Source organism: Heliangelus exortis, chromosome 1 (genome assembly GCF_036169615.1).
Source record: "Heliangelus exortis chromosome 1, bHelExo1.hap1, whole genome shotgun sequence".
In the NCBI taxonomy this organism is placed as follows: domain Eukaryota; kingdom Metazoa; phylum Chordata; class Aves; order Apodiformes; family Trochilidae; genus Heliangelus; species Heliangelus exortis.
This window is the reverse complement of record NC_092422.1, coordinates 134,941,582-134,959,850: the sequence shown is the minus strand read 5'-3', so window position 1 is coordinate 134,959,850 and position 18,269 is coordinate 134,941,582. Positions and strand designations below refer to the sequence as shown.

The following is an 18,269-nucleotide window of genomic DNA, read 5'->3' as shown; positions in this document are numbered from 1 at the left end:
CTGGGGATCAAAACACTTCAAATACTAATTTATAGGGATAATTTTGCCTCCATTAACAATATTTGTTTACGGTCAAGTGTTTGAGCTAAAATTTCTCTGTGTGGCTACACGTGCATCTGAGTCATCAAGAGTATTGATCAGTAAAGCACTTAAAGTGTATAGAGCCAAACTAAGTAGATGGGCGAGTCCTTCCAGGTTAATGACACTCCTTAGCAATTCGAGGTTGCCCTCTAACAGGAAAGCATTTCCATAGTGTTCAGACCACTCACTGTACAACACGCAGGATTAGGGTTTCCACCATTTTTCTCTAGGACATTATTTCAGAAGCCATCTCCTCATTACTGCTCAGACTACACTTCCCATCACTCAACAGAGGAACTTCTCATTTTGCTGTTGCCTCTCCGTGCCTTTTTACCAGACATAGCTGTTTGGGCCCTGTCACAAGACAGGTCTGCTTTCCATCATCTTTCTGGCGTTGCACCGGCAGTGGTCCCCTTGCCCGGTGCCACGCTCAGTCCCGAGCATTAAACCCCGGTCCAGTGGGGCCTGCTAGCCCCTCCACAAGATCTGCGGCAGCTGCCGTGGCCCCGTGGGAGGGGACACACTTCACACCTCAGTGAGTTTCCCAGTGCCTCCCTCACCCTCGATAGCTGCACCGCGAGTGGCCCCTTTCGGGTCGCGGATGGGGGTTCCTCTGACACCGCTTTCTGCAGAAGCTCACGCTCCGTGGGCACACTGGAAGAGGAGTCACAGGAGAAGCTCCGACTACCCCCGACTCAGCCCTCCCTTGAGGGCAGAATAGGCCCGGCACTCCCTGAGGGGCTGGGACACCGCCCCCCGCTCCTCACCCACGACCCAACGCACCCCCCCGGACACGGAGAAAAAAATCCCGCGCAAACGCCCCTCGCTCCCCTCAGCCAATCAGAGCCGGCGGCCGCGGAGCGGGGGGTGGGGAGGGCGGAGGAGGGGCTGCACCCCCTCCTTCCCCCGGGCCAGGGATGAGGCCGCCCCGTGCGCATGCGCAGCGCCCCTCTGGGGGGTTCCCCTCCCCTTTCCCTGACTACATTCCCCATGATGCACTTCGACCTCCCCCACCTCCTCCCTCCCCTCGCCCCTCCTTCTGTCGGGCCGCGCGCAGGCGCAGTGGCGCGTCCCGCATTGGCGGCGGCGGCCTCGTGCGATTATGACGTAGTAGGGAGAGGGGGAGGCGACACCAGGGCCGGGGAGGTGGCGGCGGCGGCAGCGGTGGCCGCAGGAGGGGGGCGGCGGTGGCGGCAGCGGTGGCCGCAGGAGGGGGGCGGCGGTGGCGCGGGGCGGCGGGCAGCACCTCGCGGGCACCGGGGAGGGGGGCGGCGGCGGCCGTTGCCAGGTGAGTGCCGCGAGGAGCCCGCTCCCCCCCGCTCCTCAGCGGAGGGAAGAGTGCGCGGCCTGGGTGCCGCCCGAAGGAAGGTTCGGCGGGGCGGTGAGTGAGGAGGATCCCCCGCGGCACGGGGGGGACGTCTCCTTGCCTCTCGCCCCTTCCCGGGGACGGCGGTGGGGCTGGGGGTCGCGGTCTCCGAGCGGGTGGGTGGCGGGGGTGCTGGGGAAGGCCGGTGGTGGGCGCTGGTCTCGGGCCGGGCCGGGTGTTCTGTCGGCGCGGCGGGGAGCGGGCCCGGCGGGCGGTTGGCCGGGGGCTGAAGTGAGGCGGGCTTGAGGTCAGGGTGTTTGCTCAGGGGTAGGAAGGAGCTCTTGGAAGTGCTCGGCTGAAGGAGGCTTAGGCCGGTGGAGCACTCTAAGTGGGTCAAGAGCACTGTAAGTGGGTCTTGTTAAGCTGCGCACTTGTTGCTTGTCGGGACAAGGAAATCTGCTGCTGCTCCTCCTAAAACCTTTTTTATGGAGGCGATAAAAATAATAACTCCTCAGCTTGCACAATATGGGAGCCTTGCCTTGCCCGTGGAGAACTCTGTGTGTATTTACGTATCTATAAAGAGCAGAGTTAGCAGCAGTAGATAATGTAAGTAATCGACTCTACTGTAACCACAATTTGAACGTTCCCAAGAGGCTAACTAAACTTTTTAAAAAGTTGCTTTTTTTTTTTTTTCCTGAAAGAATCAGATATTTGTCTCTTGGTTGCTTAAGATCAGCAACAAAGATCTAGAAACATATGGTAATCGACTAAGAGACAAAGCAGATATGACAGCTGCTGTTCTTACTGAGCTTATCAGTGTTGTTTTCTGTTTGTGTCAGGCTTTACAAGTTAGTTGATGTAGTGGCTCTGAGTGTCTTTGTTGGCATATGTTTAAGAAAACTATTAATATTGAAACTTATTTGACATGCAAACTTTGTCATTCCATGTATGTAAGCTATTATATGCACCTGCCACATAACAGAAAATCTTTTAGATATTATTTCATATTAAAACATACATTTTGTTCTTAGTACAGCATTAAAGTTTTTTAGGTAGTTGAATTGCCTTGTGTATCACAACTGTTTTGCGTATTTTTTTTAAATGGACCAGGTTTTATAAGGATGGCAGTGTCCTCTGGGCAAACTCTTTCGGTTGCAATCTGGTTTTCAGGAGTTGAGGTCCTGGCAAGAAACTTAAACTCCTGATTTCACTCCTTTGCATTAGTCAGTGTCAGGTAGTATTAAATTTCTGGTTATGTCCTGGCTGTGGTCTTTGTAGATCTGGAAGTCGGTGAAGAGTTGCATATTGTACAGTCTTCCCTCTCTAAAAATCCTCAGCTTTTTGGTAGCATTTCAGTAGGGAGGTGCTTACTTTCTACAGAACCTTAATGATACTACTTCAGGTTTGGTCATGGCTGCTGTAACAGGGGAAAATGTTTATCCTAACACACATCTACAGAACTAGGTGTTGTGTCAAGGAATTAAGGGTGCAGCATGGTCATAAAACACAGCCTGTTTTCCTTGTTATCATCAACGATGAGCTAATAATATTTATAGAAAGAAGGACATTACAGTGTATGGGTACTAGCCAGTTCAGTTACCAAAATTTTATGCTCTGGCTCCTGTGTTACAGAGATAACTTTTTATGTGTAGAATTTATGTGTGAAAACTGTGAGTTTGTATTCGTAGGCAACCTTTAATAAATTCATTGTTGTGTTCCAAGTGTAAGATTAGTTGACTAATACATGGCAATTACTCCCTTGTCTGGGCTTACAGCTAATAAGCCAATTTTTACAAGTTTCTGATTATGTAACTGTATTGTCCAAGACACTCTGCAAAGAAACAAGATTTGCTTTCATCAGCAGAGATGCTGTCTGTGCATGAGGAAGTCTTGAGGAAACTTCAGGGTCCTTGGATTATTATGCCAGCAATTCAGATGCTTAAATAGAAGTAGTTCCGAAATGGAAATAGCAGTTTTGAGCATTTATGATTTGGAAGTGTCTGTGTCTGAGTCATTCAATGAATTTTCTGGCAGACAGTCCTGGCAGATTTGAAAAGATGTTACACAAGATAATGGTAGTGATTATGAAAAAAAGGTTTGGGACAGTATTTAAGGGGAAGGCTATTACTTGAAGCTGCATCATTCCTGCATCATGCTTTCTGCAAGATGTTGTATTGTACTTGAAGTGGTGACTGGCTGTCTTTGCTTTTAAAAGCAACATGTTTACCCAGGCAAGTTCAATAAAGAAAGTGGTATTCAACAATTAAGAGTACAGAGATAAACAAGATACTAGTTCTGTTTCTTCAGATAACAATTTTTGTTTTGTTTTTTTTTAAACTTTCACTTGTTTATTTCAATATGTGCACACTATCAGAACATTTTATTTTTGAAGGAGCACCCTGTAGAACAGTATGCAAACTAATAAAGAGCAGGAGGTGAATTGTTTCCACATAGTTCCTGTTGCAGTGCTTTGAAAAGAATGACATCCTGCCTTCCCTGTGCCAACAGCTAGGAATGAGAGATTCAGACTTTTATCATCAGTTAACTGTAAAAGTGAGTTAGTCTTTAACTTGCCCAGTAATTTATATATGTTTTCTGGAAAGTTTGTCTGAATGGTTTGACATAAAAATAAAAGTTTTATTTTAGCCCAGTTTGAAGGTGACTCTCAAGGTTTCCTTTCAGGGCACAGTAGCAACCTTTTTTGTGTACAGAAGACTGCTCACCACATTGTGGTGTGGTGATGATGAACAGCCAGCCTCTCAGGAAAGGAGGTGCCACAGCTGATAATGCTGCTGCTTGGTTTGAGAAGTAGCAAAGAACCTGAAGTGAGGAGGTGTTGGCAAAATTAAGAGTTGCTCAGAATTTCACAGAAATATTAAATGTTAAATATTAAATGTTTAATTCCAATTTGCACTCTGATTTACATGATTTTCAACTGCAACTTCTTTTGAATTTCCAGAACCTTACGGAAATATCGCTGTCCTTCACTGTATTTTGTTAACTGGCATCTGCTTGAGGTGTGATATGGCCAGGGTAGAAAGAAAAATACTGTCGCTTTTGTTTGGGTTTTTTTTTTGTAGCTTAATCCTCTCTTGAGCAGATGGAATATGTTGTAGGGATAGTGGGTGTAAAATAAAATTAGATGGCGGTTGTATTTGTTTGTTGCATGTAGCCATGATTACTCTTGTATTCTATAGTTACAGATTTCTGTTGCTCTGTTAGCAGAGGGGAGAGTTTTTCTGGCTATGCAGGTTTCTGTGGCCTTCTGTGAACTGTTTGTGTGTCAGTGAATGCTTCAGAACCTCTCAGAAGTCTCTTTGCAGAAAGGTGTCTTAAAATGTACAGGTAGATACAAGGTTCACAAGAACATGTGGTAGCGTAGAAAAATTTGCAGCACACTTCAGATGAATTTCAGTAGCTGTTAAAATGTGATAGAGTGCTGGGATGTGCCAGCTGCTGTAGCTCTCTGTGTACAAGACTAATTAAGCCCTTGTGAGAACAGAAAATAGGCACTATTTACAGGAAGAAAGTGTTGGAACAGGCAGAGCTATAATCATTGGCTCTAAGGTACTTTTAGACAGCAGTAAGCAAGAGAGTAGACATGTACTTGCAGAATGGGTTGAAAGTCAAGTCTGAATACTTAAAATGGGTATTGAAGTGTTCTGCTGTCAGATTGAAGTACCCTGCAAGCTTCTGTTTGGGCCTGCTGCAGGGAAGACTACTTCCTTGTCTTCTATTGTGTCTCAGTCTTTTCATTCTTCCAGAATGGTTAGCATTTATGTTTCTTCTTCTTTGTTTTCTTCATCTGATTCTCAAAACTAGATGTCAAAATGTTAGTGTTGCATGCATTTGAACAGGTCATCTAAAAATCTGTCTTTGCCCTTTGATCTTCGTTGTTTTTTTCTAAATGTAGCTAAGATCATCTGCATATATTCAAAGGGAAGATGTGGCTAGCTGACTTCTGATAAGTACAGTAAACTCGCTTTTCATGTGAGTTCATCCAAGTTTCCTCCCCCATATCCAAATTAAATGCTCTTTTCCTCAGCCTGTTTTAGTTCCATCTGCTTAGATGGTCGTGGAGGCTGACATTCCTTGGTTGAAGCCTAAGTCAATCGTGCTGCTCTGTTTAGGTCTAAAGGATGACGATTTGTATGCTACAGATTTTGTTAGATTACTAGGTGTGTTAAGCAGTTCTTTTAGGTAAGGATTGTTATGTTGGTAGGAAACTCTAGCTGTTTTTTTGTGGTTTAATGACAACAGTTCCTGTTTTAACTCCTTACAGATGGATATGGGGCTGCTCTGCTGGAAGGAGCAGGTCATGGACCTCTTGCTGCATTAAATGTTTTCTTTGTGTAATTCTGCAGACATTAACAAAAGCACTTTTTGTTCTTTTTTGATCTTTTGTGTGAACAACTTGTTGGGCAATACTGTATTTTGGGACCTGATACTCTGATAAAGACTTCAAGGCAATGTATGCCTGTATACTGTTTCTGAGTTTTTATAAAATGCAGAACTTTTGATGAGACTGGAATAATTGAACCAAGGCAGTACAGGCTGCCTTCTGGGAGAAAAGGCCACCTCTGGCTTCTTAGATAAAATCTGATTGGTAAAATTCCTTTAGCTAATGGTGAAATTCCTCTAGCTAATCGTTAACTCCTGCTTGTACTAGAAATACTTGTATCTCTGTCTTGCAGTCTGCAGTGGGAACTATTTAAAAATCCTTGTGCAATGCAAAGGTAAGTATAGAAGAGACTGGCTATACTCTCAGTCCTGACAGTATTTACAAGCTTTTACTTGCAGGGAAAGGCATTTTAGCATTTGAAACAAGGAGGTGGATGGCTAGTTGGGCTTGAGGTGAAGAGCCACTGAACATGCATTTCAGCTTCTCTCAGCTGAGGGTTCAGGTATGGTTTTGTTAGGAAGAGTACTGCACTGCATTTTCTGGTGGGCTTCTCCCAAGATTTAGGGGTTGCCATACCCTGGCATAAACTGAAGGATATACTTTTCCTGGTTTTCTTTCTACTGCTTTAATTCATGTCCTGATCTCCTTCACGGCTTGGGATATTTGTGGACATGTGTTACTTAGACAAATAGTAGTGCTGTGGGCATAGCTAGTGGCGGGGAAATCTGATATTTTCTGGCATTATGGGATAATACAAACAATTTGCTTGTGAAGAACAGTGTGCTTTGCAGATTGTATTAGTTTAAGCAATTCACGTGCGTCTGTATATTCCCTAGAACAGCATATAGCCTTGCAAGGTTGGTAACAGTAGTATTCTGCTGTTCTCATTATTAATCTCTTAGACAAATAGTTTTTTGTTTTAATGGGACATGACTAGGATTTAAAGGAAGAACCCATTCATAATTCTTATTAGAGCAGCTCTGTGACAAAGTGCCAGTTATTGGCTTTTTGCCTGCTGTACCTTCAGTGAAGAACAAAGTGGATTATTTTCTAAAGTGTGGGTGTCCTGAGAATTGTGAAAAGCATAACAGAGTCAACAAAAGCTTTACTTAGTGGTTTTCTGACCTTTATATAGTCCAAGATAAGAGAAGGCTACTGAAAAAAAGTCTTGTGTCCTGATGATCTTTATGTCCATGGTTAAGTGCAACCACTCTGACTTCCTGCTTTGTGACCTTTTAATAATTGGCAACCATATGAATTCTGCAGTGTTCCAGAAATAGTTCAATAATGGATGTATTATAAAAATCCTTTTTATGAGCTTCACTAATGCAGTGAAAGAAGTTGCTAGGTAGCTTAGACTTGATTTGTAGGATATTTCTTGCAGGGCAATTTTCAAATATGTTTTTTTGTAAAGAGGAAAAAGACTATATTTCTCTGACCACCTGATAATTATGAGTTATTTGTTTCACTCTTACTAAAGATACAGTTCTTCATGGTAGTTTTTTGTTCTTGTTTTATGTCATCCTCCAGAAACACGGAGGATGTTTTGCCAAAGCTTCCTTTTCTTTTTATTGTAGTTTTTTGTAGGTGTTCTGACATTCTTAGGTCAACTAGGACCCTAGAGAAAGATCATCAGTAATAAAACATTAAAACTTTCTGGGTTACCAAAATCCAGTGCTTAGTTTTGTTAGGAGGTGACTTGTTGCTAAGATAATTGAGAAGATGTGTGTTTAGCCTCTGTATATATAAAACTTTTGTAGCTGGGCCTTGATCTTATACCCTGGAATATAAAGGTAGAATATTTCCTTTCTCCTGCTATAAAGGCAAACTTAGAATTTCAAGCTAAGCTGGTCCTTGATAGAGAGTGAGAGAGGCTGACCAAATTTCTCAGCATTTCTATGTTTCTGTCCAAAACATCTAACTAGCACGTGATGCTGTTGAAATTACAGTTATGTCAACTGATTTGGAAAGACTCCACGTCAGCATAGATGAAGATGATACACAAGAATGTTGGAGAGGATACTGAAAAATCTCATACTCAGATAAGATCAGCATTGAGCTAACAGTACAGCTCTGCAGGACTTTGGGTTACCTACATCCACTTTGAGTTTTGAGTAGCTGAGCCTCAAAATGCTGTTGGGAAAGTGGTGCAAGGAGCTGGCAGAAGGACAATAGTTTGTCATTCTTCTGTGTAGGCCCTATCCAGCTGACTCTTTCTGTAATAGTTAACAGCTTCAAATACCCTCTTGTTAACACATCACAGTAAAGTCATTGTGAGAAGCAAAGCATGATCACAGAACCCATGACTGTTTTCCTCTAAAAAGTCATTCCTTGGGTCTGTTTCATGATTATGTAAGTGCCTGAGGGCTTGTCTGCCTGCAGGACTCACATGAATGTTTTGTGCAGTCTAAGGTCATCCTTGAAAAGGTACAATTCCACATTCCTTTCCTTCTAGCAGTCTTATGTGCCCAGTAGTCCTTGTAGTGCCACCTGAAATTTTACTGCCTTTTCAGAGGCTTTATCCTGTGTAGAGAATGAAGTTCTTTAAAACTTGGTGCTCCCTTCTTGGAGATCCTGTACTGAGGTAACAGTATATTTGAACGATTTCCCATTTCAAGCCAAACGGACTCCTGAATTGGGTGGTAATCTAAGTTATGACTTTGTAATAAATGAACAATTTATAAAGGTATTATTTATTGTAACATTCAAAATCACAGGTAACAATGGTGGTATTTGGGGTTGACAATTATACATAGTTGCATAATCCCTTTTGTAGAATGACATTTAGTCATACCAGTGACGGAGTAATTGAGATTTGCTGGCACTTAAGACTAATTACTAGGCAGACATAAAAAGAAAAGGTGTAAAATGTGTCCATTACTGCTGTTTGCATTGCAGACTGCTTCTTCAGGGGATGTGACAGCTAATAGGACTGTATCAGCATAATGTGCTGATGGTGATCCAGTTGCTAAGCAAACATGTGTATTCTAAAGCTGCCTCTCTTCAGTGACTGTCCGGTTGTCTTTACTCGGCTTTGAACTTCAGATTTGATTGTACTGAAAATCTTGGATCATCTGGTGAGTTGTTTAGAGAACTGGTTATACTAGGAGGCATGTGGTCTGTTAGTGAAAACCAATTCTGCTTTGTGATGAGAATACTGAATAAGGGAGACATACAGCTGAAAGGCTTTAAGCTGTTGGGTATGAGACTGTGTAGAAATATTGCCAGCACTTAACGTACATAATGTAATACGTGTAACATTTGAGCCAGCTTCTCTGTCTCATGTGCTACTTGCATTATGTCTAAACTTAACTCACCCTCCTTTGCTGGAGTGCAGTGAATGTCAGTTTGAAGCTGGCATGTGAATAGTGTATGCTTTACAACTCCAGTGACACAGGATCCTAAGATAAACTCAGCCTTCATTTAATGAAATTTTAGGCTCTAGCAACGTGCCATGAAACGAAGCAGAGAAAATGGATTACAGGGAAAGTCTTCATTCCTTGCTGGTTTCATGTTGTAATATTTATGTCATAGAGGATCTCTCCCAGGCTCTGATTTCAAACTCCTAGGTGGACCAAAAGCAACCTTGAATGAGCTTGACAAAAGTCCTTTCTGGATAACTTTAAGTGACCTGTGGCAGATTAACATGCAAATTAATGTATTTGACAGTAATAAATCAGTTTAAATAAGTACTAAGGCAGAGATTATTTTTTTTTAGCAGAGTTAGAATAAAATATGGTATCTGCAGTTACACTGAACATTTTATAGAGAACAATGTAGATGAGATGGCTACATAAGCTCCTGATTTCCTTGGTTTTGTGCTGATGCATCTTTATATAGTTTAGCTGTAACTATGTGGGTTGTCAAAGTTATCTAGGTGAGTGAGCCTATAAAAATCAAAGTATTCTAATTTGAATGGAATGTGTGCATTTTGTCATCCACTGTAAATATTTAATAGCTGCTGTATAGCATGCATACTTGTAAGGACTTTTTTTTTCCTCTCTCTGCATAAATTTGTTATCAACTTTTACGCTAACTAGGAGAAACAGCATCCATGTTGATTTCACATCCATCTTATAGGAATCTTGGACTTTAACCATCCTGGGCTTAAATACAGACACCAAGAATCAGTGACAGTTTTTAGGTGAGAGAAACTCATCTATGCTTCCTCATAGGTAGCACAGCTGTTTGTCAGAGAGCAGTAACAAATTAGAGATTGGAATACTGGGTGTTTTTGTGAACTATATTTTAGTGGTTAACTGCTCTACAGGGAAGATGCAAGATCTGTGTTTCATTGTTCCAAGTTGTATTTCGCAGGACTGAGGCTTACAGGAAACTTAGATATATCTGAATTGAGTGTGACAAGCTTTGCTTCCAGATTGGAGTTGATTGTTGAGGTGAATGCTCTGTACATGCATAAGAATATAAAGCAGTCAGAGATGGGACTTGAGCTAGTGGTTCTTTTCCTGTTCAAGGAGAGAAACTGTAGCAATGTGTCAGAATCATAGAATTGTCAGTGCTGGCAGGGACATCTTGTTCCAACCCCCCTGCCATGGGCAGGGACACCTCCCACTAGATCAGGCTGCTCAGAGCCCTGTCCAGCCTGGCCTTAAAAACTTCCAGGGATTGGGCTTCAACCATCTCCCTGGGCAACATGTTCCAGTGTCTCACCACTCTCATGGTGAAGAACTTTTTCCTAACATTTATTCTGAATCTACCTGCCTCTAGTATCCATTCCCTCTAGTCATACCACTACCTGAGATCCTAAAGAGTCCCTCACCAGCTTTCTTGTAGGCCCCTTTAAAGTACTGGAAGGCCACAATAAGGTCTCCTTGGAATCTTCTCCAGACTGAATAATCCCAACTCCCTCAGTCTGTCTTCATAGGAAAGGTGCTCCAGCCCTCTGATCATCCTTGTGGCTCTTCTTTTTTGTACATTCCAGCACATTTCATATCTTTCTTGTAACAGGGGCTCCAGAAATGGACACAGTTCTCCAGGTAGGGTTGGTTTTTTGGAGTGGGGTTTTATGGTGGTTTGTGTTGGTTTTTTGTTTGTTTGTTTTGTCCCCCCAGGTTTGTGTTGCATTTGTTTTAGGGGTTTTTGTGTGGTTGTGTTTTTTCTTGGTTTTAGGTATTGTATTGTTTTTGGTTGGTTTGTTGTGGTTTTTTTTGTTCTTGTTATTTAAACCTCTGCTCTTCTTTCTTTCATTGTGGAGCTTCTGCTTAAGCTTCAGCCCCATGAAATTCTGACCAAACTCTTGCATGGCATGTAACCCAAGTAGGCTTCTTAATACCCACCCAGTCTGCCTCTTAGCCATGGTACATAAACATCTTTACATTCCAGTGCTCCATTTGCTCAGTTTTCTTGGCCTTGTTCCCCACCCATGCACTAAGTGACAAGACCTCCTGCCTGAAGTGGAGAGATGGAGAAGCTTTGAGCTGGCTTGTGCCCAGCAGAATCTGTGTTTCACTTGGGGATAAGTTGATGTTTGAGAAGTGTGCAATGCATGCATTCATCGTATGGTTCACTTGATGAGTGCATGCCAGATGTACCAGGCTGCAGCACCTCTAGCTGAGGCTTTGACTGTTCTTTGTCCCTGACCTTTCTATTTATACCCTTTGAGTCTGAAGCCTGGCCTAGCTGCAGAACCACCTACTGGTCCCAGCCAGGCTGGTCATTCAGGGGAGGAGGAAACTTGGCAAATGAGGTTCTGGCAGCTATTGTTTTTTTCTGTTCCCTTGTCCTCTTATGTAAGTCATAAGAGAACATCTCTTAAGCCATCTCTAAGTCATAGGCCAGAACATCTCAGTGCCTACTGGCCTCTTGGATACCTTTGGGGAGTTATTGGTGTTGTTAGGGTGCTTTCCCTGGTGTCCCTGAGAAATTTTCTATTTCATCCTTCATCCTTTCTTCCGTGGGGTTTTTATTTTTCTGTCTCAATCATCTGATTTCTGTCCTATTTCGTTATTATTCACTAAGCACTTTGCTGTCCTTCAGAGAGGACTCTGAAGGTAGGGATGTTCATTCCCAAAGGAAGAAAATGTCTTCTAAACATGAATATGCAAGTAATACATGACAGACATGCGTTAGTAGTTAGGGGCTTCTAGAGCTGGAGGTGGCTTCATGTGCCTAGCACTCTGGTGGGTTTAACCTGTGCGTTTGACCTGTTTCCCTGTGAATTGTTATCCTGTGGCAAGGAGTTCCAAGGTTTAATTATTTGCTCTGTCAAGAACAACTTCATTTTGTGTTTGGGTTTACCATCTGCTAACTCTGTGGCTTTACTGTGGCTGACAGGCAATACTTGGTATTTTCACTTTTTCTTGGTTTTGGTGGTGGTTGGATGTTGTGGACATGAAGATTGGGAAATGTTGTGCTGTGTTGGGAAACACTGTGCTGTGTTGAAATCTTACTGCAATTTTGAGTGGTCAGCGCTGGTTTTAAATAAAATTTTCTTTATTATTGCAAAGCAAATGCTTTCTCAGAAGATTTAGTAAATGTGTGAAAAGTGATGTAAAACATCTGAATTGTTACTGATTATCTAGCACATGATAAAAATAGATACCAGATTCTACACTGCATAAATGCAAGGCTTGTATTACTTCATACTCTTGTCTCTAGCTGCAGCTGCTTGCTTGTCTACATAGGTCAAAGTTTGCCTGGTTATCTAGGCAGGTCAGTTTTCCTCCAAGATTTTACTTCTTACATACTAAATTGATAATAGACTTCTCTTAGGACTTGCAAATCTGTCAGTTTCTACTTCTTTCTGAAAGCTTGTATGCCACTACTGCACTGTCAATACTAGAAGAACCTTTCTTGCTTTTCACAGTATTATACCTGAGGATTTTAGAAGTGGGTAAGGCAATGCTCACTTTATGCTTGAGTTCTCTGGTGGGTTTCCAAATCCATCATTGTCATACTGATTAGGGGGTGGCTTCTACATATAGCTCTCATTCCCTACTGAGAAGCTTGGCCTGCATTTTCTCAGTATTGATAATTGCTGTCTGCACATCAGATGAATCTGAAGAGCTTTGTTGTGTCTCCATCATGGCCACAAAGGGCTAGTCTTTTCATCCAAACTATACTAGACAGCTTGTTTTTCTTACAGAAAGAGAATAAATATGTACTAGAATGAGATCCGTTATTTGCTAACTCCATTGATAGCAGGTGTTGTGTCAGCATACTGTTGTGTCAGCAAGGTATTTTTTTCTTCTTTACCCAAGTAGTTGTACATGTATTAACACCCTGTGGTACTGTTGGGCTCGATTAAGAGTACATTCAGTGAATATTTGAAAAGTAGGACAAATAACTATTCAGTAATTTCCTGTCCTGGTTCTTGCTCTCTGCTCGTGTTCCTTCTGTCTGGGCCCTTGCCCAGGAAATAACTCAAATTCCTACTCTTCTTACTCTTAAGAGTGTGCATGCTTATCAACTTGTCCATGCTTCCTTCCTGTTCTTAGGGTTTCTTAACGAAATCAAGTGTCTCCTATGATGTCTAGAACTTCTTTCTGCAAATAGCAAATGCAGACAGTGACTGCTTAGCTCCATTTTTTTAAAATTATTTTTAATTTTTTACTTGTAAGTGCTGTTACAGTACTGCATATACATGTATAAAAAGGCCCTTTGGTACAAAACAACGTTGACCGGGTCACCCTGGCTAAAAGAGTTCCCTTCTGGGGAAAGAACATGTTAGAAGTTCATACAGTCTATTTAGTTGCTTTTCCTGGGGCTGCATCGGGCTTTGTAATTATATTTTAATTACCTACTAACACTAAGACAGTGCTTTTCAGAGTTGCAAAATGGGAGAAGGAATGAAGGGCTCCCTCTGTGTTGTTACATTCTTGTTCATTGGCAAAGAGGAAGCCCCCCCCTTGTGTGTATGTTGGTGCATATAAACATGTGTGTAAAGCCAAGAATCTATTGCTAATATAATGAAAATCTTAACAGTCTGACTCAAATCATTAGCCTAGATTTAGCTCTTAAAGAAAAATTAAGACTAGTGGTGTGTTACAATGCTTACATACAGGAAGGTGCTGCCAAATGCAGCTAAAATTGTAAACGTGAACTTTTTGGTTTCTGTCCCTTCTTCTGCTGTTACTTTAATCTTCCTGTTCCTTCTCTGGGTCTTTAAGTTGGCAGCTTTCAACTGCTGCAGAGGATAAAGAGGGTTTATCAGACTTTCAGACTTAGGAGTCATGTGTTGGGAGGAGTATGGTGTTGATGCTTCCTGTTTCTTCTTCCTCTATGATCCACTTACAGTTGTTTGTTTTTTTTTTTTTTGCTGAAGTGCTTTTATGACTCCTTTTTTCATTGGTCTACAGATCCAAGTTATGTCTGAATTTACTATGTCTGGTACCCTATAGTTGCCATGTTATTGCTAAAGCCAGATTTGTTCAGGTGGGTTTTTTGGGGTTTTTTTGTTTTGGTTTGTTTTGGTTTTTTTTTTGTTTGTTAGCTGAGCATTAGCAAGTTGTTTATAGCCACGGTCTCTAGTGGCAAGCCTGTGCCCCATCTCTTATCCCATGCCTGTATACTCCCCTGATCTGCATCCTGTCTTTCCACTTCTCTGTTGACATCTTAGACCAGTATTTCCTGACATCATTGCAGATGTCTCTTTCGTAGAAAGACAGCTTGGGGTTATAACACACCAAGATAAACAAAAGTAAAATAAATTAGCCATAGACATCTAGTCAATTAGAGAAGTTGCTGCTGCAGCCAAACCAAATAAAAGGTAAGTCAAGAAGAGTTCAGACAGAGCAAGCCCTACAAGCCTTGTTCTTAAGGCCTTGTGGTTCAGTATGAAGCTTATGGCCTGCTGCTTGCAGGAGTAGTACTGTGCTACAGGGCTACATGGTTATCACAGAAATTGCAGAAAGTTAGTGGTTGGAAGGGACCTCAAAAGATCAAGTCCAACCCCCTTTCAGAGCAGAGTCACTACAGGAGGTCACATAGGAACACGTTCAGGTGGGTTTTGAATGTGTCCACAGAAGGAGACTCCACAATGTCCCTTTGTCAGCCTGTTCCAGTGCTCTGTCACCACCACAGCAAAAAAATTTTTCCTTATATTTATGTGGAACCTCCTATGCTCAAGCTTGTACCTGGTGCCCCTTGTCCTGATTCCCCCTGTTCAATGTCCACAAATCATTGCCTGTCACTCATGAGGCCAGGAAGGGTGTTGCAAACCCTCCTGTGGCGTAAGGCTTCTAAGCAAGACGTGGATGTCTAACTTTTAACTTTCAGATTTATGTGAAATTACAGTTTTGTAATAAGGTTTGTAATATTGTTTAGCAGTATGATATTTTTATAAGTAAATACTGCGTCTTTTTTTCTTTGAGGAATTTTTTTGCGTAATATCCCATTGTCATTATCTTCTATTTTGAATATTTGACTGTAGTTTGACATAATAAAGGTTATTTTCCTTCAGTGATGCTGTTAAAGCCAGTCCTCATTTTACTAAAATGGCAGTGTTGGTCTGTTATCAAAGGCTGGTTTTCAGTTACATGCTCCTCATTGCTGTAGCTCACTTAAAACATTTTTAAATACAATTCATATATGTATATGGGTGAACTTTTTCGTTCAGTGTTTTGGAGTTCTTTGTGGGGTTTTTTTGAGTTGAAAGAGATCTGAATTGTTTTCTCTTTGCCCTCCCCATATAGCTATCTGATTGTATCAATAGGTGATATTAAGTAATGCAACACATCTAATGTATATAATTCCCAAATGCTTTCTTGTTACTTGAAAATTAACGTGGAGTGCGTTTATGGTCTTAAACTGTTTCAAACTTAAAATTTACACTAGCATAGCTGTGCTGATTTGACTACAGGCTACAGGTACAGTAGCAAAAACCTCTTCAGAGAACACCTATGCTAGAAAAATGGTGCTATCAAGTGGGTAAACCAAACAACAAAAAGATGACTTTTTGTGTGTCTCCTTGGTCCCCTAGGCATGTTTTGCTACATCCCTCTTTGAAGGGTTTGCATATACACAGGTAATAACTTTGTTACTTAAAATTTCAGCAGTAATCTCAGGGTGTATTTTAAGTGGACTGTGGGTGTGTCTCCTGAGTTTACTTAGTAGAAAGTAAAATACTTAACATTTCTGCTTTTGAATGACATGTTTTCATATCTATGTCCTTGGTCTTCTTACTGAATGGGAGACTATTTCAAACAAGGTTACCAGCAAAGAAATGTATATGGGAAAAAGTGTCACTAAATGATAGAGGAGACTAAAAGCTCATTTGAACTTATTTCTTAACTCTTAGCAATTATATTTTAAAAACTGAATTATTCTGTGGCTATTGCACTAAGGAAATTAAGATACAGAATTAATAACTAGCTTCACGTGGTTATGTCTAAAATTTCAGCTGTTTGATTAAATCTGCTTCTGATTGACATAAATTAGGTGCAGCCTAGGAGATCTGTTTCTTCTGCTTGAGTTTTAGTAGTTAAGAAAATATCCTAAAAAGATGCTGCACTGCTGTTTAGATAGTAGTATATTAGCATGCTGTGGGTGTGGATGTTGATTATTCCTATGGTGCTCTTGTAACATTGCTACAGAAAACTAGCAGATTTTTAGAGCTGCCTGTCTTGTGGCAAAACAACATTACAGTTTTTGAGGAGAGGAATATGGACTGTTTTCAACTGTAGAAATGTCATTGTTGAATATAAGTAAAGGAGTAAGCCGCCTTCTTATTTCACAAATATAAGAATGCAAACATATTTTGTAGACCAAAACTGTTGACCACAAATCAAAACATTAATGAGTAAAAGCTTATGAAGATTATCAGCAAAACTAGAGAGTAGGTGTTTCCAAAATCTGGGAAGAGTGTGATGCTCAGCTTTTTGGAACCCAGGCTTCCAAGATCTGACCACTGTTTTAAAGTTAGTAATCTTGGTAAGGTATCCGGTTTTCCGTGCCAGGTGTGGTCTGCAGCTGGTCAGCAGGTCATAATAAAAGCTGTGGTATGTACATATATGAAAACTAAAGGCTTGGGCCAACAGGTAACTGTCAGTCTGCAACAGGTTAGGAAAATACACAATTAAAATCTTGACTATGTAGTCCTACCCTTTGTCATGTTGTCCATGACAGTGTATTGAGCAGACTCAGTTTGCTAGGTTGATGAAAAATTGCTACCTCATTCTCCTCCCTGGGTTAAAGTCTTTCCGAATTGTCACGTGGAGTGGCTTGCGACGTAAGTCAGAGCACCTCTGGGTGGGCAGCAATAAAATGTGGGGCTGTTTGATGCCCACCTCAGGAAGAGGGGGCTGCCACCTCTTGGCACCATCCAGCCCTTAAACCTATACAGTGATGGCATCTACAGAAAGAGGTATCTAAGCAACCCAGTCACAAGCACCAAAGGCGGCTTTCTTAAATGCTTTCCTACCTTAAGTTTGCAGAATAAAATGTGTGTATTACTCTTCGGTATTAAAAGCAAGGTGATATTATTTGTTTTTGTACAGTTGCTCCAGGCACCAAAACATTTTCTTGAGTTGTAAAAGATCTTGATTCAGTTTCTAGAGAGATGTAAGGAAATGCTTCCTAACAGGAGAGTGTTGTACTGCCAGCATAGTGTTTACTCTCTGGATTGCAGCTCTTAATCTTGGTGCCATTTACGTTTTCATGCAAAGATCCTCTGTGTAAAGGGGTTAAATTAATGTGGCTTCAATTTAGTAGTCTGGCTCCAGATTTTAGTGCCTTGCTCCAAAGATTGGTTTCATCATCTTCACCCAACGTTTTTGTGAACTGGATATCCTTAAGGCAGTAGTTAAAAGGATGTACTCTCAATTTTCATTCACTTAAGAGGAAAGTAATGTCTAATTCAAGTCTTTCACTTTTAGACAGTCTGTAAGCCACAGTCTGTGAGCCACAAAACCCAACTGCATCTTTTTGTTGTTGACAACCCTGAAGTTGGTGTGAGCTAGTAACATGCCACAGAAATAAGATTACAGAAGGGCACAGAGATGGAACATTTCTCACTTAGGGGAACTGGGTTACTTAATGAAAAAAAGAAAAATAGCCAAAAGCACATTTCCCAGGTCTGGGTTATGGATTTTTGTCGAATGTGATGTGAGAAGAACTTGAACTTAGTTTGTACGGGTTTTGTAGCTATTCTTTTGCTTTTGGTTTATCGAAGAGTAAAACTAATTTACAGCAGCCATCCAGTCTGTAACAACCGGACATTGTGCACTGGGGGTGGGCCAACCTTTGACATAGAGTTTAACCAAGTTACTAAACTGGGGCCCAATTTGCAGTACAAATTAGACAAATGTTGTAACAATGTAATGGGATCCTCTGAAATGGAAGCATTTCCTAAATGTAGGCAGGCTGCTGGCTTGTTCCCTTTCTTTGGATCCAAATGCGTCAGAATGTACTTGATTGTTTGCCTCTGCAGCCTGCTGTGAAATAGCTTAGGCTGAAGTGTCCAGTGACAGTTTACAAGTTACAAAGACAGCTTTTTGGCCACTGACCCTCCGCGGGAGCCTA

General features: G+C 41.5%; 1 protein-coding gene across 9 annotated transcripts in view; it reads left to right on the top strand.

The window, feature by feature from the left end:
• Positions 1 to 1,220: 1,220 nt before the first annotated feature.
• The window catches only part of ADIPOR2 (adiponectin receptor 2), a 44,524-nt gene continuing 27,475 nt past the window's right edge, over positions 1,221 to 18,269 (top strand). The window contains exon 1 of one of the 9 annotated variants that reach the window (XM_071768092.1): positions 1,221 to 1,369. The gene's annotated coding sequence lies outside the window, so the exon portion shown is untranslated. The other 8 variants (XM_071768064.1, XM_071768112.1, XM_071768135.1 and 5 more) reach the window with 8 other exon arrangements.